The following is a 27,562-nucleotide window of genomic DNA, read 5'->3' as shown; positions in this document are numbered from 1 at the left end:
TGCAGGGAGCATTTTCAAAGATGGACCTACTTGTGTCTGACCAGTTAAGACCCCCCTAGGGAAACATTGATTTTCACACGTCATGCGACATGAGCTCCCAATGTCAGAGCGTTTGTCGTGCCAGTGTGAACCCGGCCTTAAGCTTTAAAAATGAAAGCTAGAAGCTGACTGGTTGCCTTGTACAGCTGCTCCAGTAAATTCCCCTCACTTTATGCCCCACTGACATCTGTTCCCCGTACAGAATTATCATACACAGAAGCTTACTGACAGCAAAGTAACATAATGCAACACACTGCTGCAGAAAAATAAAATCAGGTAGATCTTTAAGGTCTGGTACACAGTAACAACAACAATAAACAACAAAGGGAACACTTATATGTCTGGATAATTATATTTTCGCTATTGCCATTATCATCAAAATGAATGTTCTCAGAGTTATTATTGTAACTACTTTAATCAAGAAAAAAATAATCAAGAAGAAAGCCCATATCATAACTGCTGAACCTCATGCTGCATCTCAATGATGCCACTTACAAGGCTCTTTCATTCAGAGCCATTGGTTGCCAAAGAAACCAACAACGCAGAAAACATCCAGTACTCTTCTATACAGCAACTATGCAGATATTTTAAGATTAACTCATGGCGGAATGCAGGGCAAATATTTACCGTATTTGTTGAATTTAAATATGAGCGTAAACACTATGTGATACGAGGGTAAAAACTACAGGGCAGATCCTCTCCATGGCACAGCCATCTTTCAGTGTTGGCATTCATATCCCCATTCATTCCAATTTAGAATGGGTAGTTTAAGTGCTAAAAACTTTAATTACCTGTCCAATCTATACAAAGGTGTACTCCTAATCATCTGTAAAAAAGATCCCAAGGCACTGACTTCCACCGTCTTGCTATCCTTCTGGAAAAAAGTGTAGCTAGATGAATTTATAATTAACGTCAAAGTAAAATTCATGTAATCGGAGAGCAGAAGTCATGATAGAATCTTTACGGGCTGTGAAGGTTAAGTATTAATTAGATAGTTAGGGGAAAAAGCAGCTCAAGAAAGCTTTCCTCAGTTGGGGAATAATAGGCAGCAATGGTAATTGAGCCTTGATGACTGGGTTCATAATAAAGCTATCACAGTATGGGCCACGCAATGTTCGTTCACAAATAACTGCAATAAATTTGGTACACTTGTACTGAAGATGTTTAGTTACACTCCATTGTTGACTAACTTATTATTTAACCATTTAACCACTTCAGCCCCGGAAGAATTTACCCCCTTAATGACCAGGCCATTTTTTGCGATACGGCACTGGGTCACTTTAACTGACAAAGTTACATAGTAGGTGAGGTTGAAAAAAGACACAAGTCCATCAAGTCCAACCTATGTGTGTGATTATATGTCAGTATTACATTGTATATCTCTGTATTTTGTGGCCATTCAGGTGCTTATCTAATAGTTTTTTAAACTATCGATGCTCCCCAACTGAAACCACCGCTTGTTAAAAGGAATTCCACATCCTTGCCGCTCTAATGCCCTGTACACACGTTCGGACTTTCAGACAACAAAACCGTGGATTTTTGCTCGAAGGATGTTGACTCCAACTTGTCTTGCATACACATAGTCACACAAATGTAGACCAACAATTATGAACGAAGTGACGTACAAGACGTACGTGATATCTCCATTATGAACGCTAGTTTTATCTTTGGCTCGTACTTGATTCCAAGCATGCGTGGACTCTTGTCCAACAGACTTGTGTACACACGATCAGAAAGTCCAATAACAAACATTTGTTGGCAGAAAATTTGAGAACCTGATAGCCAAAATTTGTTGGCGGAAAGTCCAACAACAAATGTTCGATGGAGCATACACACGGTCGGACTTTCCACCAACAAGCTCACATCCAACATTTGTTGTCGGAAAATCTGATTGCGTGTATGGGATTTACAGTAAAGAGCCCTCTACGCAGTTTAAGGTTAAACCTCTTTTCTTCTCATTTTAATGAGTGGCCACCTGTCTTATTAAACTCCCTTCCACGGAAAAGTTTTATCCCTATTGTGGGGTCACCAGTATGGTATTTGTAAATTGAAATCATATCCCCTCTCAAGCAACTCTTCTCCAAAGAGAATAAGTTCAGTTCTCATAACCTTTCTTCATAACTAATATCCATCAGTCCCTTTATTAGTTTTGTTGCCCTTCTCTGTACTCGCTCCATTTCCAGCACATCCTTCCTGAGGACTGGTGCCCAGAACTGGATAGCATACTCCAGGTGATGCAGGACCAGAGTCTTTTAGAGTGGGAAAATTATTGCTTTATCTCTTGAGTTAATCCCCTTTTTAATGGATGCCAATATTCTGTTTGCTTTGTTAGCAGCAGCTTGCTGAGCCTATCATCTACTAGGACCCCCAGGTCCTTTTCCATTCGTAATTCCCACAGAGGTTCTCCCCCTCAGTGAGTAGATTGCATTCACATTTTTGCCACCCAAATGCATTATTTTACATTTTTACCCACATTAAACCTCATTTACCATGTAGTTGCCCACTCCATTAATTTGTTCGGATCTACTAGCAAGGTTTCCACATCCTGCGGAGAAGTTATTGCCCTGCTTAGCTTAGTATAATCTGTAAATACAGGGATTTAACTGTTTACCCTATCCTCCAGGTCGTTTATGAACAAATTAAATAGGATTGGTCCCATGACAGAACCCTGGGGGACCCCACTTTCACCCCTGACCATTCCGAGTACTCCCCATTTATCATTACCCTCTCAACTTGCCCTTGTAACAGGTTTTCAATCCATGTACTCACCTTATAGTCCATGCCAACAGACGTTACTTTAAACAGTAAACATTTATGGGGAACTGTGTCAAATGCTTGTGTCAAATGCCCTCCTTTATCTAGATGGCAGCTCACCTCCTTATAGAAGGTCAATAGATTTGGCAAGAACGATTCTTCATGAATCCAGGCTTATTACTGCTAATGATACCGTTTTCATCCCTCAGGTTACCCAAACAAAATTTATGTCCTTTTTTCCCCACAAATAGAGCTTTGTTTTAGTGGTATGTGATCACCTCTGCAGTTTTTATTTTTTGTGCTATAAACAAAAAAAAGCAACAATTTTGAAAAAAAATATTTTTTTTTGACTTTTATTATAATAAATATCCCCCAAAAAATGTAAAAAAAAACTAATTTCTTCATCAGTTTAAGCCAATATGTATTCTTTTACATATTTTTGGTAAAAGAAAAAAAAAATCAAAATAAGCGTATATTGATTGGTTTGTGCAAAATGTAAAGCATCTACAAAATAGGGGGAAGATTTATGGCATTTTTATTATTTTATAAATTTTTTTACTAGTAATGTGGGTGATCAGCGAGTTTTAGCAGGATTGCGGCATTACGGCAGACAGATCGGACACTTTTGACCCTTTTTTGGACCAGTGACTTTTATACAGCGATCAGTACTATAAAAATGCACTGATTCCTGTATAAATGACACTGGCAGGGAAGACGTTAACACTAGGGGGCAATCAAGGGGTTAAGTTTTCCTAGGGAGGCGTTTCTAACTATGGGGGGAGTAGACTGACTGGGAGTAGAGAGAGATTGCTGTTTCTGATCACTACAAACAGACGATCTCTCTCTACTCCCCTGTCAGAACTGGGATCTGCTTGTTTACACTGACAGATCCCCGCCCTGCCTCTCTGTGGAGCAATCGCAGGTGGCCGGCAGAAATTGCGGCTGCTGGACACACACTTCGGCTCTGGCACGCGCCCGCTGTATCTATTATGCAAAGCGCCGCACTGGTACGGTGATTCGATAAATAGAGCCGACCTGCTGCCATATATCGGCGCCACCTGGTCTGCAAGTGGTTAAAGAGATGACACACAAAAAACACACATCTCCAGGCCTGAAAAAAGAAAATTGCCTAGAGAAGAATATCCACAGCAATACCTTATAATGTATGTCCAGCTACAACTTTTTTTTTCTTATTTTTGGATAGATTGGGGAAAGGTTAGAATCCTCAAGGTTTTTACTACTATACTGACATTTCGCTAGACGGGAAGTGAAGAAAACTCAAACAAAAACATGGGCAGACATAAAAAAAAAAATAGTACAGTAAGGGAAGGATAAAACCTCTGTCATATTGTTATTTCTGCTTATATATCTATTGAAGATTTTCCTTTCTAGTGAAACCTCTGTCTGCAAAGCAGGAAGTGAAGGTAAATCTCTCTAACAGACCCCTGGTTAGAACTAAAAACCCAACAATCCTTCCCCACTCTATCCAAAACTAGAAAAAGTTTTAGGCTTGACAAACACTTTAAGGCAAAAAATGGTTACATCTAATTTTCTCCTTAGCACGGTTCTTATATTCCTGTCCAACTCCTGGCCTGGAGTGCCCAATCCAACACACACCCTTTCATTTCAATGGCCCCCCAATGTAGTTAACGGCCCTAATGATACCTATAAACTATGTTATAAACTAATACTTTATTTCTTGTATATTCACTCACTGACAGCTTCACCAAGGTAGGGTAGCCACATGATGATCAGGATAATTATAATGCAGAAAAGGGAAGAGGTAGTTGTAGGCAATGATGAAGAAGGAGGCTGCAGCATGTGACCTTCAAAAGTGGTCACTGTTGGAACTGCTGCTTTTCCTGTTTTTTTGCTCATGGACCTTCTAGGACAAAAGGCATCCAATTATATTATGTTTTTATTGGCAGTAAAAGAAATAATGTTGCAATTTGCAGATATTCAGCTTGACTATACTCTAAATTACCCTGCCTGGTATTAGTGTATTGGTTACTTTGTCAAGAGAAAAACTTGTAAAATAATGTGGCTTTGCTTCTAATCTCTCATGCATTCTGTATGGCATGTCTTTTAGGAATATATGGTGATTTTCTTTGTGAGAACATACAATTATATCTTCGTTTAATTGCTAGTTTGTTGCTTTTTAATAGGAATTACTTGTCTTTATGAAGCTAATAAAGGACTAGGCCTCTTCCTTTTATGCAGTCCTAATAGAAAAGATGAGACATAAAGAATAGTATAATTGATATGTAAATGCAGTTAATTTCTGAAATGCAAAATCTCTGCAGGTAATAAAGATGCTAGTAAAACGTACCCATTGTACAGCAGGGAAAAGTTGTCTAAAAGAATAGAGATACTAAACACAAAAGGAAGACATAAAATATGAAACCAAAAGGGCATGCATATAGCAGGCAAGAATATACACAAATTTAATTAATGTGAAACTAATGATTCATCACCGGGAAATCGAGCCAGTAATCAACTGTAAAAACATAACCTTAGATAGCATTAAAGTGCATTCAAACTCTCTCAAAAGAACACATACAGGTGTATTTATAAAAGTTTTCATCCAAGATTCACACAATTTTCACACACGATACATCCATTTTTCTAGTTAGATTCAATTGCAAAAATATGTAAAGCTTTTTTTCCTGTCAATACAGTTATAAAATATACCCTCTACTTTTGTAAAATACTGTAAGCAAAAAATATTTTTTTTAATAACAAAAATAGTTGATCTTCTTTTCAGTCTCAAAACCACTTTGTCCTTGTGTAAAACAAACAAACAAAATGATTCTTTACAGGAAAGAGCTACCAACTCACTCAGAAACATACCTAACAGAGACCAGTAATGCAACCTTACAACTGAGGTCTTCCAACAAAATATCTTCAATTGGTTCAAAGTGGGGGAGGGGGGTCTCTAAAGGACAGAGAGCACCAGGCTGAGATCCTAAAGTGATACAGGAAGTAGAATGTATATGAGCAACTCCTTTAAGAAGTCTTGTGGAGGTATTACTAGGTAAGAAGGTCTCTGAAATAAAATGGATAAAGAAAAAAACTGTCTCTTGACAGGGCCCTGTGCTTTGGACCATTAGGTTTGGCCTGTTTGGAAGAGTACAAAGCTAATATGCCAGGAGTCTGTCTGTATACTATGTCCTTTTGGGCCAATTTGGTATGATGAAAATCACTGGAACCCTTTGCTTCTCTATCTTGTACAGCAGTTGAGGGAGGATCCTCATTGGAGTGAAGTCATAAATTGGTTTGAACTTAGCCCAAGGATTTACCAGAGAATTCACTGCTAGGGATATAGGATCCCTGACCTTGGCTACATTTTTTTTTTGCAGTTGCTGAAGCTGGGCCAGAATGTCCATATCAATTTTTTCCCACTTTTAAAAGAGATTTTTGGATGCAGGGAACACTCCCCCGTGTCTAACTTTTGGCAGTTTATGATGTTGGCCCAACATTTATCCACTCCAGGGATGCTGCGGACAGTGGAGTTGGAATGTGCTGTTTCCGCCAATAAGAGTATCAGACTTGTTTATTTTAGGGCAACCTGAGTTCTGGTGCCCCTGATGGTTTATGTAAACCACTGCTGACTGAGTGACCCTGCAGAAGGGAGATCCAGTGTTGTAGAGACAATCTGACGGCTCTCAGCTCCAGGATGTTGATGAGACCAGGTTTCCTGGACAGTCAGGGAGTTGTAAACGTTACCTCTGCCTGTAAGGCTGCCATCTGTTGACACCACCTTCCAGGGCATGTGAAGGACAGACTTTCCCAATTCTAGGGCAAGATTGGAAATCCATCAAATCAGGGAGAACTTGTCTGACCGGACAGAGTGAAACTGGGCAAAGGAATTGCCTGGAAGGAAGCTACCATGAAGCCCAGAACCCTCATGCAGAAGTGAACTTAGGGGTGTTGTTTTGACCTGAGGGTCCTTGTGTGGGACCTTAGGGAAGCAACCTTTTCTTGGAGAAGGAACATTTTGGCTTGGGCTTTGTCCAAGACTGAGTTCAGCTACATAAGACAATGTGAAAGTTTGAGATGATACTTTAGACAGTTGACTACGCAGCCAAAGGTTTGATGGAACCGAATGTCCTCTGGTCGTTGGTAGCCAGGATTGCGGCTAAGGAGTTCTTCAATAGGAGAAAAATAGTAAAGGAAAATACTGCACCACCACACTCAATTAATGAGCTGCTGACACTGCAATTAGACAACTTGTGTAAAGAAAGTGGTGAAGATTTAAGTGAAGTGCTAAGTAACTAGTGACGTGTAATAATACAAACATATGAGTGACAGTGCACAATCAAACATCCATTAATGGAATTGCCTATAAAGCAAGACTAGTATGCAAAATAGTAAGACAATATATATATATAACACGCTGAGAACCATAATGTCCATTAAACTGCATCAAAAGACACTTGGAAGAGTCCAAAGTGAAAAAAAAAAATGTTCAAACGGTAAGATAAGTAAATATTCAGACATCCAACCAAAGACGACCAACAGAGGTATGTGCTCGATTCAGCAGAGAAACAAATTCACCATCAAATGTGCTACCACCACCAGTGAAGGTAATAGGGTACTCTTACCAAATAATGTGGGCTATCTGCCAGCAGCAGAGAGCAGAACAAGCAAAACTGATGGGGTCTTTAGCATCACAGGAACCAGCATATGTGGGTTGTACAGCAGTGCAGATTCGCCAATCTATCTTTCCGGGACCAGCATCAAGAAAGTGTAACGTTCCAATCTCAGCATATAGAGACTCATCGGCTTCACCAATCAACAGGAAGGAGTCATCCAGGAAAAACAGGCCTTTGTATAATGTGATCACAAGAAGAATAATGCAGTGTTGTGGAGCCAAGCATGATACATTCTGACGCATTTCATCTACCAAGACATCATCTGGGGTATGGGCTGGCCTCCCCACAAACTGCGTTTGTATATAGTTGCATTCATAAGCAATTGTTCAATCATGTGGGTGTGGTTTACATCCCCACAGGAAATGGTATCCACATGGCATCTAGCGTGCACTCCATGCCTCTCTCTGAAATGTATAGAATCCTAATGTACAAATAAAATGGCACCCATGATGCGGACCAAGCCTCATTTTGGTCAGTCAGCACATGATCAGCCTTATTCAAATAGAGTCAGGGCAAAATGGCGCTCGTAGTGTGAACCAAGCCTCACTTTGGTTCAGCTGACATGTGACCTGCCTTCTGTAGGAGGTCATCTAGATAACTTGTGTCATGTATACCCTAGGTTCATAAAAGAGCCAGAAGTGGAGCAAGTACTTTTCTCTTAGAGGAGCAATAACAGATCTTGTTGATTCTATCCACAATTTTGGTGCATAAAGAAATCTGTTTAGAGATTTTAAGTCCAGTATTGGGTGGATGCCCCCATTTGGTTTTTGGACTGTGAATAGGTCTGAATAGAAATCTTGAAACCATTCTTCAGAAGAAACTGGTAGAACCACTTCTCATGCCTGAAACTGGTGCAAGAAGGTCACTAAATCTGCCTTCTTTTGGTCTGAAGCTTGCAGAATGGAAGACAAAAAGACAAAAAAGAAGTGACAAAGATATAAACTCTATTTTATATCCTTTTGAAATGACAAATTAGATCTAGAGGTCTGGTATGTCTTGAATCCAGACTGGCACAAAAGCCAACAGACCACCCCCAACTCCGAAGAGTGGGGCGTACTTTTATTGTGAGGAGGCTTTTGGAAAAAAAAAAAGCATCAATCCTTAGTTTGGAATTAGACACATGAGGAAAGTAACTCTCACTGAAAAGTAGCAGGGATCCTTTTTCCTGTGGGGTAAAGGCACCTTTCACTCAGTGTCGTCTTTCATGAATTTATCAAAGGATTCCCCAAATAGGTGCTCACCATTAAAAGGCATGCATAAAACTTGCTTTTTACAAGTAGGTTTCAGCCAAAAATGTTGTGCATATGCACAGAGATATAGGGACATTCTAGAAACTTGGCAAATCCCATTCTCTAGAGTGCCAACACAAATCAACAATGCTGAGGGCATCAGCTGTAATTGTTCTAAGACAGCAGGGTCCTCAAAGACAGATTTATGTTCTCTATACAACATACGTCCTGTCTAGGTTGGCAATAGTCTGGCATATGAATACAGAAGCAATAACTGACTGCAAGGCAGGATTTGCAAGGGCAAAGAGTGCTTCCATTGGAGGCAGGGGGCAGTCCTTTCTGCTGCACTGACTGGCTTTCATGTAATGATGTGGGAGTGCCATTGAGTGCAGTAGTACAGTGAGCCCAAGATGCTGTGAAGACGTTGCCCCAGGTAACAGGTGTATGATAGCCTGGGCTCACAGAGAGTGGCTTAAATTAACCTGGCCATCATTTAACCTTCAAACAAGGTTATCCAGTGGAATGGAAGCACTGAGGTTTGCAGTTCTGGATTGTAGGTGAGTTTGCAGTAAAAACTGAATCTTTAACTTAATTTTCCTTGGCTGTTTTTTTTTTGTTTGTTTGTTTAAAAACTTTAAGTGAAGTTCTGTTTTAAAGATCCATTCTATCCAAAATGAAAATATTCTGTTTGACATGGGCAGGGCTCAGTGCACAATGAGTTTGGTAAAGGTATTGGAAACCCTTGCAGGATCATCAAGGCTATGAATGCCTGCACTTGATGTTAAACCAGGCATGATCCATATATTGCTTTGGGGATATGGGAGGTGACAGTTGGATATGGTCTGTTCTGCTAGGCAACATGTGATGCTAGCAGAAAAAAAAAAAAACGCTTTCCGACAGACTTTTTGTGGTTTACATACTCTATGAAAGGCTATACCATAGCTGGTTTATGCTCAGTTATGGCTTAAGGGGCAAATTAACTTTTAGACATGTCCTTTGTCTTCTGCCTGAGCATGCACAGTAGAGCTCCTCAGAAGTCTATGGGAGTTGTTAACTTCCAGAGGCTCCGGGAGAGGGACCCCCATAGGCTGCTTTGGGCCGCTACTGTGCAGGCAGGAGACAGAGGGCTTGCAGTGTAAGATTTAAGAAATCCCTGGAGGCTGCAGGCATTGGAACTTGAAAACTGCGTGGAGGAAGAAGGTGGGATCTGTTCAGGTCTGAATGTACATTTATTTTTTAAAGAGTATTGCCACTTTTGTTTAGAAAACAAAACAAAAAAAAAAACAATCCACTTTAAGTGATCACTGTACATCTTCTCAAGCTCTCTCGTCTCCTCCTCTCATGCTCGTCTCCAGGATTTCTCCAGAGCCTCTCCCATCCTCTGGAACTCGCTACCTTCACCTGTCCGGCTATCCCCTACTCTTGCTACCTTCAGGCGATCCCTGAAAACTCATCTCTTCAGGAAAGCCTATCACGTATAGCCTATCTAAATAATCTTTTACCACTTCCATCAGCTCGTTCCCCACAGTTACAACCTTTTGTACCACCTGCTCCACCCTATTAGATTGTAAGCTCTTCTGAGCAGGGCCCTTTTAATCCTCCTGTATTTTATTGTATTATAACTGTATTGTCTCCCTTTTATATTGTAAAGCGCTGCGTAAACTGTTGGCGCTGCGTAAACTGTTGGCGCTATATAAATCCTGTATAATAATAATAACAATTGCAAGGATTTTAACAAAGTTAGTTGCAGATTCCTACCTGGTGTTCTGTGTATCCTCATGCAGGCAGTCCCATTCATATCAACTGGGATGCAACGGCTGTATCTATGCAGCCACTGCACCCCAACTGACATGAATGGAGCTGCCTGCACAGGGATGCATGGAACATCTGTGGATCCCCGTGTGGGTGAACACAGCCCTCACTTGGATGTATGCTGAAGAATACTTTTGTGAATGAGGCCAGAGGGCTAGCTCACACCATATGCAGTCCAGTGCTTTTTTTCTCTGCATCAAAAATGCATCGATAGTAGGCTATATGGTTTTCAATGGCATAGTTCACACCAGTGCGGTCTGTTGCAGTGTGTTCCATTTCCAGAAGTAAAACATGCTGCATTTTGTCCGCACTGGACAGTACTGGAATGCGGTAAAAAGTATCAAAAACACACCGGAACGCACCTAAATGCATCAAAATGCACTAGAACAGACATGTTCTTATTTAACCACTTAAGGACCGGAAGGATTTGCCCCCTAATGACCAGGCCATTTTTTGCAATACGGCACTGCGTCTCTTTAACTGACCATTGTGTGGTCGTGCGACGTTGTACCCAAACAAAATTTTTTTCCACAAACAGTGTTTTCTTTTGGTGGTATTTGATCACCTCTGCGGTTTTTTTTTGCGCTATAAAAAAAAAAAGACCAACAATCTTGAAAAAAATTTTTTTTTTACTTTTTGCTATAATAAATATCCCAAAAATGTAAAACAAAATAATTTCTTCATCAGTTTAGGACAATATATATTCTTCTACATATTTTTGGTAAAAAAAAAAAAAAAAAAAAAAAAAATCGCAATAAGCATATTTTGATTGGTTTGCGCAAAAGTTATAGCGTCTACAAAATAGGGGAAAGATTTATGGCATTTTTTTTTCCCTAGTAATGACGGTGATCAACGATTTTTAGCAAGACTGCGACATTGTGGCAGACAGATCGTACACTTTTGACACTTTCTTGGGACCATTGACATGTATACAGCGATCAGTGCTAAAAATAGCCACTGATTGCTGTATAAATGTCACTGGCAGTGAAGGGGTTAACACTAGGAGGCGATCAAGGGGTTGTGTTCCCTAGGGAGGTGTTTCTAACTGTGGGGGGAGTGTAGTGACTGGAGGGGGAGACAAATCGCTGTTCCTAATCACTAGTAACAGCAGATCAGTCTCTCCTCTACCTGCAGGGCAGAGGCTGTTAACAGTCAGTGTGTTCTCTCCCTGCTCATCTCCCCGCCAGCCCGGCCGACGATGTCATCCTATCAGCAGGGCATGGAGCAGGAGGAGCTCCCCATTCCAATCAGCAGCTACTCCCACCCCCTGCCCTGCTGATAGGATGACACTGTCAGGCGGCCAGGCAGGTGGAGGAGCCGGGAGATGACACACGGGCATGGCCGCATAGCAGATGGAGCAACAACCGCGGTCTGTGATAGCCCTGTGCGGATCGCAGTCACTGCTCCTCTCATGCTGTGCGGCCTGGTCAACGACAGGCCACGGAGAGGTACCGGTCTCCGGCCGGGGGTTGGGGATCCCTGGTGTACAGATTGCCTCCAATTTGCTATAATGCATTGAATTTTACAGAAAAGTACAGTGCTGGATTTTGAAAAGGAAAGGCAATTTTTAACAACATTAAATTACAATATGGCTTTTGTAGCAATTGTATATTCTATATATTTCTTTTTTTTTAATTTTCTATATTTTTCTTACATGAAAGTGTAGTTACCCTTTACGCTCACTTATCAGAAAAGGTAAAAACAATAATCAAATGCAAAACTACCTATTCAAGGTGAGTTTTAGCATAACATTCTAAATCTTAAATTGGCATCCTCATATAAATTAATAGAAGGTAAGAGAGGTACAGACTTTTAACATTTTCACAGTAAGGGCCTTAACAATCCATTCTGTGTATGTAAAAAATTCCTTCTAGCATTGTTGATACTGAGCACATTTATCAGCTCTTGGTCTTGCGTGTGTGGTAGGACAAAAACAATCTTTAGCTGGTGCCTGCGAACAGGCCTGGACAAAGTCAGCACACTTGAAAAATAATTTCAGTGTTACAATAGTCTGTGTCCCAGGTGTTTCTTGGCACACATCCTTATACTCATCAACTTTATTGTGAAGGATTAAAAAGGCTTTAAAATGCTAAGATCTCACAAATACGTGTATGAACAAGCAGATATCTATGGCAACAAGCACACTTCAAAGTTTGTCCTATGACTGTTTCTTATGTTAAGTTACCACCTTATTGTTAACTCCTACAAGTCAACGCTTCATTGAGCTTTATGCAGACTATAGCGGAACAGCAAAGCAAAGCAGTGGATACATATGTAGCAGTAATTAATCACTCCCTACAAACAAAATCAGACGGTTTACAAAATCAGTGATAACATTACAAAACACTTAGAACACTTTTCAGAGGGCTGAATCTTAGCAAAAGCAACCAAGCAAATGATTCAAAAAATGTAAAACGAGGAAAGATATGGTTTGACCACATAAGTTAAATGACCATAGCAAACATTTTAACTAGACACTTATCTTTTTACTGTGCAATTGTCATCTGTTCATAAAAAGAAAAGAAAAAAAAAAAAAAAAAGGAAATACCATGACTGTAAAATATAAATTAGCTGATTGTACTCAGAAATAAAAAATATCCAACCCCTGCCCCCCCCCCCCCCCCGGAACTAGCACTTCTTACTTTATCTTGATGGTTTCAGGCCAGTGACAAAGAAAGTAGTGAAGACAGAGGGTGAGCAAAAGCTATGCTGAATGGTTCAAATCCTAACCCAAATCTTCAGTCAAGTGACTTGCCCTAAAGGAGTTATAAAGGTTCATGTTTTTTCCCCTGGTTTCAAGGGGAAAAAACATCCGATGCTTACTGGCCCCCCAGCCCCCCCGTTTACTTACCTGAGCCCTCGAAAGTCCCACGTCGAGAACGTGCTGGATTTCGGCCCGGTCTTCTCGGCTCTTCATTGGATAGATTGATAGCAGCGCAGCCATTGGCTCGTGCTGCTGTCAATCAAATCCAATGATGCGGGTGCCGGGGAGCGGGGCCGAGTCCTGCACTCGGCGGCTATGGCTGCCGAATGCAGGACTCGGGAGCACGCCCGCAAGGTAACCCCCCAGGGAGAGTGCTTCTCCCAGGGTGTTATCTGAGACGGGGAAGAGCTAGGCGAGCCATTGGGGGACCCCAGAAAACACGGGGCCACTCTGTGCAAAACAAGCTGCACAGTGGAGGTAAGTATGACATGTTTGTTATTTTTAAAAAATAAAAATTGAACCTTTAGTGTCACTTAAGTCTTCTTTATTCTTCAGGGCAGAGTGGAAGGATCTCCTCACCTTCTAGTAGCATGCACACTTCCCACTGGGCCCATCAGCAAGGTCCAGAAGATTTCAGCAAGGGCAGATTCACAATAAAGGGTGGTAACAAGACTGGTTAACAGTTGGCCTAGATTGAAGCATTATATCACCTGTCTTAACCAGTGGAAGAGGTACCATGGAGGGTCACTTAGAGCCCTTTCACACTGGGGCGGGGGGCGGCGTCGGCGGTAAAATGCCGCTATTATTAGCGGCGTTTTACTGTCGGTATGCGGCCGCTAGCAGCAGCGGCACTTTCGGGTCGGTTTGCAGGCGCTATTATTAGCGCAATAGCGCCTGCAAACCGCCCCAGTGTGAAAGGGCTCTAAACAGTGCAGTAAGACCCCTTTCACACTGAGGCGCTTTTCAGGCGCTTTCACGCTAAAAAAAGTGCCTGAAAAGCTCACGAAAACCTATTTTCAATAAAATCAATGAATGCTTTCACACTGGGGCAGTGCGCTGGCAGGGTGGTGGAAAAACGCCCCTCTCCATTGAAATGAATGGAAAGCGCTTCAAAAGCGCCTGAAAAGCTCTTCAGAAGCGCCTGAAAAGCTCTTCAAAAGTGCTCAGTGTTTTACTGGCAGTTTACAAGCGCCTCAGTGTGAAAGGGGCCTGAGGTAAGTAAAAAAAGGGCTTTGAAGAGTGGCGAATTGGTTGGTGGCAGGAGTAGAGTGGATTTGTTTTTTGTTTAGCCATGTAGGCTTCAATCAATGTTGGCATGCCATATGATGTTTGCTAAACTCAAAAGTAATTCAGAAATGTCTATGTTTTATTTTTCCGCACGAGAGATTCTGGTTCCCGGCCTTGTTATAGAAGGATTACATGAAGTACTGCTTTAAAGAACCTCTTCATGTTGTGAATCTAACCTTAATTGACATAGAAGGACACAGCTATTACTGGAAGCTAAAATATGTTTTCAATTTTGCTACATTGTTTACACTATGTCCTCCAGCAAATTTTTTTACCTGACTCTTAATATTTAATGAGAGTATATTGAGCTAGGCAAACATTAGCACATAATTTTGTTACAAGGCACGAAAAGTTTCCACAATACAAAAGATATCCATTATAAAACAATATGTACCACGCTGTTAGTTGAAAGCGCTGGCAAGAAGAATATGACATTGCTTCATGAACATATTACTGTATAGGTGTATAGGTGAGTATAGGTGACTGCAGCAGCACAAATAAAGACTCATTCATGCACCTTCCACCACAAAATAAAGTAAGCAATACAACAAAGAATAACAACATACTGTATATGATGCTAAGCATAGTTTTCTGCATTCCTTTGTTCCATACTGGTTCTCTGCAAAACAGTTCAATGTCTGGAGCCAACTTATGACCATTAAAAGTTTATTAACGCAGGCAAATCAAGCAAGCTTGCAAATATAATCTTTCACCTTTTTTGCCTTTCTCTTGCTGTCTTTTGAGAGACATTCTGAGATTATTAATGATTCTACTAATTTAGATTTATGCTAATTATTAGGTCACCTGCACACTCTGGGGTTTCTCATATAAAATTCCATAAAAGGCACCTGACATCCCTTTAGATCTGCTTATTTCATACACCAACTTACAACTGGTTGACAGGAATAAGGGGGGAGCAGTAGTAAGACTGCAAAATACAGGACCTCATAGCAAAAATGTTGCCCCCCCCCCCCATACCCCTTTGATCAGCAACGAACAGATGAAGAGCTTTGTGCAACAAAATACATTGCAACGTGTGCCAATCCCCAAACACCAATGTAATAAAAGTAATTTTATATATATATATATATATATATATATATATATATATATATATATATATATATATATACATATATATATATATTTTTTTTTTTTTTTACAAATGAATGCTTTCTTACTGTATATGTCAGAGATGCTGTCTTTCATTCAAAACCAGAAAAAATGCAGCCTCATCTTTCTTTTCACTACATTTATTGTTTTGTATGTGTCCGGATGCTTCATACCAGAAATGATGTTTATAGGAATAATTGGGGCGGCTGTCACTGAACAAACCAGGTATAAGGAGCATCATGTTTGATTTTTTTTTCTTTATAATAAAGTGTACTTATTGTTTGAAAATTGAGGCCAACAAAAACTCACAAAAGCTCAACCATGTAAGCTCTACCTATAAATATCACTTTTACGCGGACAAGCAGGGCCATCGCTACCTATAGGCAAGGTAGGCACCAGCCTAGTGCGCACGTCAGTCAGGGGCATCACTATGGGTAGAGGCAGCTCACAGGAGCCTCGCAACTGCATGCATAATTTGCCTAGCGGGTGCCATGGATCCCCCTCCCACTTGCCTTCCCTGCTGGCAAATGATAGGAAAAAGAAAAGAGGGGAAAACCGCGCTCTAACACACAAAAAAATAACTATAATAAAGCAGCAACTAATAATGTGGGATACACACATATAACATACAGAAAAAGAAAAAATAGCTGCGCTAACAGTGAAGCATTGAAACAGTGATGAACAGTGCTAAATAATAAACTATTATTATTTATAAACACAAATATAGCTGAATGATGCAGTGGATACAAAAATAGAAGTCCAAAAAAATAGAGTGTGAATAAAATGTGTCAGGTGATGTCCATGAATCACATAATACTGCACAGGAAATTATGTTGATTGAAACAAAGAAAGTGTATGATCTTCCACCACCAATAAGTGCCGAACACCAAATAAAATGCACACTTACCAAAAGGCAAGCAAAAAGAGCTTGCGGCTAAACACTCAGCCGAGGCCTTTATCCACAGAGATGCGGTGCAGCAACTCCAATGGCGTCAGACACAGGAGCTATGAACAGCCGATAGCCCAGTAACTTGGTCAAACAAGACTCGCGAATGGATATCAAATGTCACCCAAAAAATGAGAAAGAGGGAACTCTCCATAGTGTATTTCTGATATTACCATTTATTAAAGAGAAGTAAAAACACACTTACAGGAAGCACAGTTAAAAATCATCAAGAATAGCTGGCCGGCTTGTGAACGCCCGTCCGCTCAGAAGCACAAACTCAATGATGTCAGCACATCCAGTTCACCCAATGTGCTGGCATCATAACATGATGTCGTCTTGGGGCGTCATTTGGTGACGAAACGCGCATCAGGTGGACTGGGCATGCTGACGTCATCACATTTGTGCTTCTGAGCGAACGGACGGTCGCAAGCCGGACAGCTATTTTTGCTGATTTTTATATGTGCCTCCTGTAAGTGTGTTTTTTCTTCTCTTTAATAAATGCTAATATCAGAATATAAACCAGAATATACAACAATGACTATGTGAAATAGAGGAGCTGAGGAGAGACCATAATGGCAGCTGTGTTATGAGAGGGCAGGTGACCATTACACGTGAGAGGTGCGAGCATACGGCTGCCAGCAATAAATGAGAAGGGGGAAATGGGGAGCGTGAGGACTAAAAGTAGAGAAATATGGAGAGAAGAGAGTAATGGAGAAATAAGGGGACTGTCTGTGCAATGGGAGATAGAGGGTGCCTGTGAGAGGAAAAGGGTGTGTGGAGAAGGGGTATGTGGAAAGGTTGGTATAGGCAGAGTAGAAGGGTATGTGGAAAGGTGGGTATAGAGGCAATATAAAGGGTATGTGCAGAGTTGGATATGGGTATTAGAAAGGGTATGTGGAGAGGTGGGTATAGGGAGAGTAGAAAGGGTATGTGGAGAGAAGAGGTGGCTATAGTGGTAGTAGAAGGAGTATATTGGGAGAAGGTGGTGGGTATAGGGACAGTAGAAGAGGTATGTGGAAAGGAGAGGCGGGCTGTAGAAGGGGTATGCAGAGAGGTGGGTATAGGGGCACTATAAAGGGGATGTGTAGAGGAGAGGTGGGTATAGGGGCAGTAGAAGGGGTTTGTGGAGAGGAAGGGGTGGGTATAAAGGCAGTGGAAGGGGTATGTAAAGAGGAAGGGGTGGGTAATGGGGATGGTAGTATGGGTATGTGGAGAGGGGAGGTGGGTATAGGGGTAGTAGAAGTGTTAGGTCGGTGGGGGGAGGAGGGGTATGGTGACACCATGTTTTACCATACTAGGTCACACCAACCTTAATGATGCCTCTGCTGGCGCTGTTTGTCTTCCAGACAGGTCCAGAGGTGCAGGTGTGGGCCTGCGGACCACGGCTGAAGAAACAGGCGGAGAGGCGCCGCAAAAATCTCCACCCCGCCACATACATGAGCAGGGCAAAGGGGGTGGAGTCAGGGGCAGAGCCAAGGGGGCGTGGCAAAATTAGGTTTCGCCTAGGGCAGTGATGGCGAACCTTGGCACCCCAGATGTTTTGGAACTACATTTGCCATGATGCTCAACTACACTGCTGAGTGCATGAGCATCATGGGAAATGTAGTTCCAAAACATCTGGGGTGCCAAGGTTCGCCATCACTGGCCTAGGGTGTCAAAAACCCTTGCACCAGCCCTGTGGACAAGAGCACAGAAAAGTACATTCTGGTACAAGACTGTTGACAGGAACAGCAGTTCATACATTTTCTGCTAATGTATGTGGCAATGGTTCAACTTTTTACACTAGCGACGAGAGAACACTTAGAAAGGGTAAGACACATTTGTGTACTGATCTTCTGGTTAAACAACCCTAGCACTTCTATTAATAAGGTTAATTGTGAGATTTTCCTCTAAATGGAGGCAAAAGTCTGTAAATGCTAAAAATGTAAAAATGACTGCGAAGATATGAAAGATTGCATGTTTTAATTAGAAAATGCAGCTATAGTCACCGGAAGATTTACACCAGGGGTCTCAAACTGGCAGCCCTCCAGCTGTTGCGAAACTACAAGTCCACTGCTATCATATGCTATAGCATCCTTTTCTTTGCATAAGTTCCAATACTATGCCGGGGAGCAATTCCCATTAACTGAGAAGTGCTGGCACAGGTATTTAGAAGCACAAAGACTAACATTATCAATGTGATTTCAATAATAATGAGCATGTACTAGACTTTATTATTGCTATGTATATATGTTATAGACAATAAAGTGGATTTATTAAAACTGGAGAGTGCAAAATCTGGTACAGCTCTGCATAGAAATTAATCAGCTTCCAGGCAAATCAACACCTATATACTATGTCCACACTCAGGGTTGAAACCACAAAAAATGGGCCGTAAATTTACACAGCTCAGTTAATTGATGTAGTTTGGGTGGGTGCTGGGACCTCTTCCAGCTTTAAATGTAGACATGGGCATTGCTCACTTCTAGGGTAGGTTAGATGGAAGTATTCTTTATGATGCCCTACTTGTTTCCTCAAATTTAATTAGGGATAAAAGAATGTCCCACGGATGCCCTTTGCTATCATATTCCTAAATAAATCTTGTACACATAACTGCTGTGCATATAGTCTAGCTGATCCCTGCTTTTAGAGCAAACATAGCAAACACTCTCAAAAACAGAAGATTAGCTGAATCCCAATTTGCACCAGGGCGGTGGCACTTTTACACAAAGTTTCCTCTATTAGTTGTCCCACGAGAAATGCAAGGTCCTGTTTACATCATGATTTCTCGTAAACTATACTCAGGTGCAGCTTTAGTATATCGGCTCATTAATGTAGACCGACTGATAAAATATATTATTTCCAGGGGTCAAGTCCTGGGAAAAAAGTGTGGGAACTCACCCAAGATCTCCCTCCTTGTGCCCATCAATGCAGCCTAACTGTACCCATCAACGAAACCTCACTATGCCCATCAACGCAGCCTCACTGTGCCCATCATCAATGCAGCCTCACTGTGCCCATCAACGCAGCCTCACTGTGCCCATCATTGCAGCCTCACTGTGCCCATCATTGCAGACTCACTGTGCCCATCAAATGCAGACTCACCTGTAACTGGATTATAGACAGCATGGATCTTCCGCTGTGTCACGAAGCTTGGGTCTGCAATGTTCGGCGGCCGGCCACTGTAACAAATTCCTGCCTTCTAGATGGCGGCTCCTGTGATAGACGGAACACTGATCCAATGCCTGGAAATTGAATCAGCGTTCCATTGATCACAGGAGCTGGTCTAGGAAGCAGGACTTTGTTACAGTGGCCGGCTGCACAACATTGCAGCGTGTTAGGTACACAAGAGGAAGAGAAGGGAGGGAGGGGAGGACTCTGCAACTGAGCCTCTCAGGATCGGCCCTGGGCGATGCTGCAGCCACAGCGCAAAGCGCCCCCAGGGCAGGTGGCCTACCTGGAAATTTCCCGGTATCCTGGTAGGCCAGTCCAGCCCTGCTGCTAACGGGAACGGCGTTTCTGCTGTGGAAAAAGTACAGTAATGAATAAATAGTACTCTTGCGCTGCCTGCTGGGACTAATTAAATATGTACACAATCAACTGCGGCAGGCACTGTTTAGCTAGTCTGTGGCCAATAGATTGAGATAATAAAGGTGATGGTGCTGGGTGGTAGGATGACTGGTGATGAAAAATCTTCAATATAAAGTGCAAGTGACACTTAAAATAAACAAAAGTGTAAATAAACCCACAATGATCTCACATAAAATTGGTAAATCCGTGGAAATCTTCAATATAAAATACAAGTGCAAATAGCAGACAGTAAATACAGATGTATAAATAATCCCACAGTAATTTGATAGAACACAATATAGATTGCACAGTAAAAAAGTGAAAAACTAAGTGTGCAAATAAAGCCAAAGGTGCAATACCATGCAATAAACTCATGATGTCCCATGTGCCACCTTAGGCACAAAAATCAATCAAAAGAATTAAAATTCATGAAACAAACAAAAGGACAGTCAGAGGATGATGTGCAAGTTATGTTGACCTTCACCATAACCAGACTAGATGGCTGATGCCTAGAATTCTTTTTTCAGGCTTTGTTCCCTTATTTTTTTACCTGGAAATCCTTTGAATAATGTACTTCTGTCTCTGGGTGACTATACTCCCTCCTCCACTGAATCTACAGAGGAAGACATGGTTGTCACCCAGGTTCGACTAAAAATGTGTTTTCCATTTGTTTATCTTCAGTACATTTGGGGATAGGAAGATAAGTAGTTTACAGAATTTAACATTGTTTTTGTTTTTAGTCCAAGGACACTGCGTTTATGGGAAGATTGACAGGTATTATTTTAGTTACATAGTTAGTCAGGTTGAAAAAAGACACAAGTCCATCTAATCCAACCAATAAAAAAAAACCAAAAAAAACCCATACAATCCCATATACACAATCCTATACCCACAGTTGATCCAGAGGAAGGTAAAAAACCCCAGCAAAACATGATCCAATTTGATACTGCAGGGGTAAAAATTCCTTCCTTAACCATCGAGAGGCAATCGGATATTCCCTGAATCAATTTTACCTATACAGTAAATGTTAGTCCCAGTTATATTATGTACATTTAGGAAATAATTCAGGCCTTTTTTTAAAGCAATCTACTGAGCTGGCCAGAACCACCTCTGGAGGGAGTCTATTGCACATTTTCACAGCTCTTTCTTTGAAGAAACCTTTCTGTATTTGGAGATGAAATCTATTTTCCTCTAGACATAAAGAGTGCCCCCTTGTCCTCAGTGATGACGTTAAAGTGAATAACTCAACACCAAGTTAACTATATGGACCCATTATGTATTTGTACATGTTGATCATATTCCCCCTTAATCTCCTCTTCTCAAGAGAGAATAAATTTAGCCCTTCTAATCTATCCTCATAGCTGAGCTTCTCCATGCCTCTTATCAGTTTGTTTGCCCTTCTCTGCACTTTCTCCAGTTCCCCGATATCCTTTTTGAGACCTGGTGCCCAAGACTGAACTGCATATTCCAGATGAGGTCTTACTAATGATTTGTACAGGGGCAAAATGGTATCTCTCTCTTTGGAGTCCATAACTCTCTTAATACAAAAAAAGGACTTTGTTTGCTTTGGAAACTGCAGTTAGGCATTGCATGCTATTATTAAGCTTATGATCTACCAAAACTCCCAGATTCTTCTCCACTATGGATTCCCCCAGTTTTACCAAGTATGCATGATCCATGCATATTCTTAGCCCCCAAGTGCATGACTTTACATTTATGAACATTAAACCTCATTTGCCACATAGTTACCCAATTAAACAGTGCATTGAGATCAGCTTGTAAATTGGAGACATATCCTGTAAGGATGTTATTCCACTGCATAGCTTGGTGTCATCTGCAAAGACTAAAATTGTACTTTTAATCCCAGACCCTATATCATTTATAAATATAATAAAAAGTAAGGGTCCCAGCACTGAACCTTGGGGTACATCACTGATAACCTTAGATCATTCAGAGTAAGAATCATTAACCACTACTCTCTAAACTCTGTCTTTTAGCCAGGTTTCTAACCATTTACAAACTGATCTTTTCAAGCCTGCAGACTTTACCTTACACATTAGTGTGTGTGGGGAACTGTCAAACACTTTTACAAAATCCAAGTATATCACATCCACAGTCACCCCTTTATCCAAGGTTTTACTTACCTCTTCATAAAAAGAAATCAGGTTTGTATGACAACATTCATGAATCAATGCTGTCTGTTGCTTAAAGCGGAGCGGCACCGAAAAAAATTTTTTTTAAAAGTCAGCAGCTACAAATACTGCAGCTGCTGACTTTTAAAACATGGACACTTACCTGTGCAGGGCGCCCGCGATGTCGGCACCCGAGGCCGAAGCGTCTCTCCGTCCTCGGGTGCTGCCGCCTCCATCTTCGGTAAGGGAATCAGGAAGTGAAGCCGTGCGGCTTCACTTCCCGGTTCCCTACTGCGCATGCGCGAGTCGCGCAGCGCAATACGAATGGTCCCTGCTGCCTCTGGGACCCGTGTGTTTCCCAGCAGGCAGCGGGGGGGGGAACAGGATGTGGCGTAAATACCCGCAGATTCTGCGGCTATCTACGCCGGAAGTGGGTACAGATACCTGTAATATACAGGTATCTGTACCCCCCTCCCCCCTGAAAGGTGCCAACTGTGTCACCGGAGGGGGGGAGGAATCTAATGAGTGGAAGTTCCACTTTTGGGTGGAACTCCACTTTAACAAATTTTTTTCCAGTAAGAACTCATCGATGTGGTCTTTTATTAAACTCTCCAGTATCTTCCCAACTATACAAGTTAAACTAACAGGTCTATAGTTATTTGGTAAATACTTTGATCCCTTTTTAAATATAGGCACCACATTGGCCCTACGCCAATCCAGTGGTACCATTCCAGTCATTAATGAGTCCCTAAAAATTAGAAATTATGGCTTTGAAATGACAGGGCTCAATTCTTTTAGGATCCGTGGGTGGATTTCATCTGGTCCAGGTGTTTTATCCACCTTTATTCCATCTAAATATTTCTGGACCATATCACTTTTGAGCCATTGTGGATCATTTGCTGCAGTGTCAATACTATCCCCATTATGGATGTAATGGGGATACATCCCCTGCTCCTTTGTATACACCGGGCAGAAGAAAGTATTTAATCAATTTGCCTTCTCTTTGTCCCCAGTCACCCACTCTAGATTATTTTGTGAAGACCTACATGCTCAAACCTGACCTTTTTACTATTAATATATTGAAAGTTTTTGGGGTTTGTCCAACTATCTTTTGCAATCTGTCCTTCCTTTTGAATTGTTGCATCCTTAATTTCCTTTTTACATATTCTGTTATATTCTTTGTAACATTTAAACGAGGATAGAGTTCCTTCATTATGGGAATATACTTTGCAATGATTTTGCATACAGTCTTTTTGAAGAAATTGCATTTCAGTTCTGTTCAATGTCAATATTCCCTCCTAGTCTAATGCCGCGTACACGTGATCGGAAATTCCGCCAGCAAAACTCCGATGAGAGCTTTTTGTCGGAAAATGCGACCGCGTGTATGCTCCATCAGTCTTTTCCAGCCAGCAAAAGATTGAGAGCATGTTCTCTATTTTTTGATCGGGAAAAGTTCCTATCCGAAAATGTGATCGTCTGTACAAATTCCAATGCGCAAAATTCCTACGCATGCTCGGAAGCATTGAACTTCATTTTCTCGGCTCATCGTAGTGTTGTACGTCACCGCGTTCTTGACGGTCGAAAGTTCAGAGAACTTTTGTGTGATCGTGTGTATGCAAGGCAAGCTTGAGCGGAATTCCGTCAGAAAAAACTTCTGATATTCTCCTGATGAAGACACGTGATCCCTGTGTCGAACATGCGTAGGGGAGGGGCCAGGACGGAGAGAGCAGCACAGTAGCCACACAGGAGAAGCATACCACACCATACGCCCAGCGATTTTGGCATATTACTTTGTGAGGCTGTTTACAGAGTGGTGTACTTACACACCAGGACTATGTAAGTACCCCTTTGTGGGAAGTGTTTTATTAATAAACTACCCAACAATATTACACCATATAGTCTTTTCTCTTATTTATACATGGTGCTACATTGAATCAAGCTGGAGAGTTATATCTGGTATCAGCATTGAGCCCAGGTGTGGCTCCAAAGCTTGATTTGACTCAGGGTAGCAGCTGGGTCACAAGCTCTGAGGTGAGCATATTAGCCTAAGGGGGCCACTGGAGTGCACCGGAGCATGGTTTGCAGCACCTAGGATGTATGAGCATGACGGATGACACCATATATGGACACTATCTTTATGCACAGATTTATTATTGTTATATGAGACTGTTTCACTCATCACTTTGTGATCAAGTATTATGGCATCTGTGATGTCTATTATGGAGCACTAAGCATTTTTTGCATTTGTTTATGCACTTCACCGTTTGCAATATGGATTATTGATGTTTTTTATATTTACTTTTTTATATTTACTATTATCATTATTTATTTATTTATATGCACATTGCACTTTTTCACATTAGACTTATAGGATCATATCTATCGTCTTTATTTATAAGTTTTGCATATTCTCAATTAATTTTCACTTTTAGTACATAGAAGTACTGGGTTCATTCTAGCGCAGCGCATATTTTTCATTATTATAACTTGCACGGTATATGAAACGTGATCTACGTTTGAGGCTGGAGATTAGCACACATTTGGCACAGGATCATTGTGGCTCACAAGATTTTCTTTATTTTAGAAAAAACTTCTGACTTCCACTCGTGTGTACGGGCCATTAGTCTTGGAGAGCAGCCCTCAGCCTTGGAAAATTTGCTCTCTTAACCACTTAAGGTCCGAGCCTCTTTCTGAGATTTGTTGTTTACAAGTTAAAAACAGATTTTTTTTGCTAGAAAATGACTTAGAACCCCCAAACATTATGCATTTTTTTCTAACATCCTAGAGAATAAAATGGCGGTCGTTGCAATACTTTCTGTCACACAGTATTTGCACAACGGTCTTACAAGCGCACTTTTTTCGGAAAAAATACACTTTTTTTAATTTAAAAACAAGACAACAGTAAAGTTAGCCCAATTTTTTTATATTGTGAAAGATAATGTTACGCCGAGTAAATTGATACCCAACATTGCGCCCACTCGTGGAATGGTGACAAGCTTTTACCCTTAAAAATCTCCATAGGCGAGGTTTAAAAAATTCTACAGTTTGCATGTTTTGAGTTACAGAGGAGGTCTAGGGCTAGAATTATTGCTCTAGCTCTATCGATTGCAGCGATACCTCACATGTGTGGTTTGAATACCGTTTTCATATGAGGGCACCACTCACGTATGCGTTCGCTTCTGCACGCGAGCTCGGCGGGACAGGCGCATTTAAAAAAAACAAAACAATTTTTCTTATTTTAACTTTCATTTTTACATTGTTCTTTTTTTTTTTTTAAATGTGTCACTTTTATTCCTATTACAAGGAAGGCAAACATCCCTTGTAATAGAAAACAAAGCATGACAGGACCTCTTAAATATGAGATCCGGGGTCAAAAAGACCTCAGATCTCATATTTACACTAAGATGCAAAAAAATAAAAATAATAATAATTTTGTCAATTTAAAAAAAAAGGCCTTTTAAGAGCTAGGGCAGAAATGAATTTTAGCCTCGCTTCTGCCCTGCAATGGTATGGAGACGGGTGGGGGCCATCTTCCCCTCACTTGTCTCCATACTCAGGAAGGAAAAGCATCCGATCGCCTCCGCCGATACCGACGGCTCCGGTAAGCGGCGGAGGGCACAGAAGAGTGGCGGGAGGGGGTCCCCTCTCCCGCCGCCAATAAAAGTGATCTTGTGGCGAATCCAGAGACCACTATTATCAGAAACCGGACCGCCCGCCGAAGAAGAGGATACCAGGGTTATGGCAGCTAGCTAGCTGCCATAACAAAGATATACCTCTTCAAAGTTAGGATGTATAAATCGGCATGCAGCGGTCCGGAAGTGGTTAAGTGTTTTTATATTTCCTGTATGTGTTTGTTGCTTGCAGCTAACAGATGTTCTTTTATATGAATATTGTTAATAAGCTCTGCATGGTTTATCAGGTCCAGCAGAGCTTCATTCTTAGTCGGGGCCTTAATAAACGGGACCATAAAATTGTCTTGTATTGGTTTATACATTTTTGCCCTTTAACTGTTCCAGCAGTGCCATTACTCCAGTCAATTTTCGAGTAATTAAAATCCCCATTATTGTCACTGTCCCAGCCCTTGCAGCCCTTTCTATCTGTGCAAGGAGCTCCCCACCTCCTCAATGGGAGGTCTATAACAAACTCCAATGATAATCATTGTAGTACGCATGCCCTTGTACATTTCCACCCATAATGCTTCAGACTCATCACACTCTCCATCAACTAGGTTTTCTTTCACACTCGCTTTGAGATCACTTCTCACATAGAGACACATCACCACCCCTCCGTTTTACCGCATCTTTCCGAAAAAGAGCATAGCCAGAAATTAATAGCCCAGTGAAGAATGCAGCCTAGATTCAGCAATACCAATTAAATCATAGTTCCCCTCGTGCACCAGAGCTTCCAACTCACCCACTTTAATTCATTGTCATATTTTGCCCACATATTTTGCATATTTCTTTTAGCACAAATAATACCATTTCCAATGGTTGTTTGTAACATGGGAACCTTCATATCACCTGCCATAGCCCTCCCCCATCTTTCCCCATTCCACCCATCAGTAGGGGCTGACCTATGTCTGATCTGTCTGCCTAATTATAATTTAATCCCCCCCCCCCCAATCCTAGTTTAAATACTCCTTCAGCCTTCCCATTAACCTCTCCCCCAGCACAGCAGACCCCCTTCCATTTAGGTACAAACCATCTTTAGAATATACGTTGTACCCCAATGAAATGTCTGCCCAGTGCTCTAAACACCCAAAATTGCCAAAAATATTCTTGGTCTGAAAACTAAAGCTGGCCATACATAGATTTGATCCCTGTATGGACTAGCTGGTTGTACACAAGTAAATCTATTGATTGACATATGCACAAGCAGCCTGTTGGGTTTTTGCCAGTCAGCTGCCAAGACTGATCATTGTATTCTGATAACAGGTAAGGCTCCCCACTGTTAAAATACAATTTCACATGATGGGGAAGGGGATTTCCCCATCCACTGCATAAGTGTGGATAGGGAAATTGGCAAATCTTTCTAAATTAATCATGTATGGCCAACCCCGCAGTAACCACAACTAAGAAATGTTAAGCAATACATTTTCACCAGATGCATTCAAGTGCATTTTTAAATGCAGCAAAAGCATAGTACTAATGAAATGTGCAAGAAAAATTAATGTATTCCAATGAACCTAGTTTACACCACTTATCTGTTTTATGGTGCAGCGCTAGCAGCTCTTCATAGGTAGTACATAGCAGCTCATAAGGCACTAATATATTTCATTTACACCAATGCAGTGCTTTCATGTGCATTATGGTTGGTTGATGTACCGTTACATATGTAAAAGT

The 27,562-nt window shown here is 41.3% G+C and overlaps 1 protein-coding gene across 2 annotated transcripts in view; it reads right to left on the bottom strand.

The window, feature by feature from the left end:
• Positions 1 to 27,562, bottom strand: part of LOC141144583 (serine/threonine-protein kinase ULK4-like) — a 1,176,078-nt gene that overhangs the window by 69,947 nt on the left and 1,078,569 nt on the right. The window lies entirely within an intron of this gene.

This window comes from Aquarana catesbeiana, linkage group LG05, assembly GCF_042186555.1.
Source record: "Aquarana catesbeiana isolate 2022-GZ linkage group LG05, ASM4218655v1, whole genome shotgun sequence".
Lineage (NCBI taxonomy): Eukaryota > Metazoa > Chordata > Amphibia > Anura > Ranidae > Aquarana > Aquarana catesbeiana.
The sequence above is the reverse complement of the archived record's forward strand: the minus strand, read 5'-3'. Positions and strand labels throughout refer to the sequence as shown.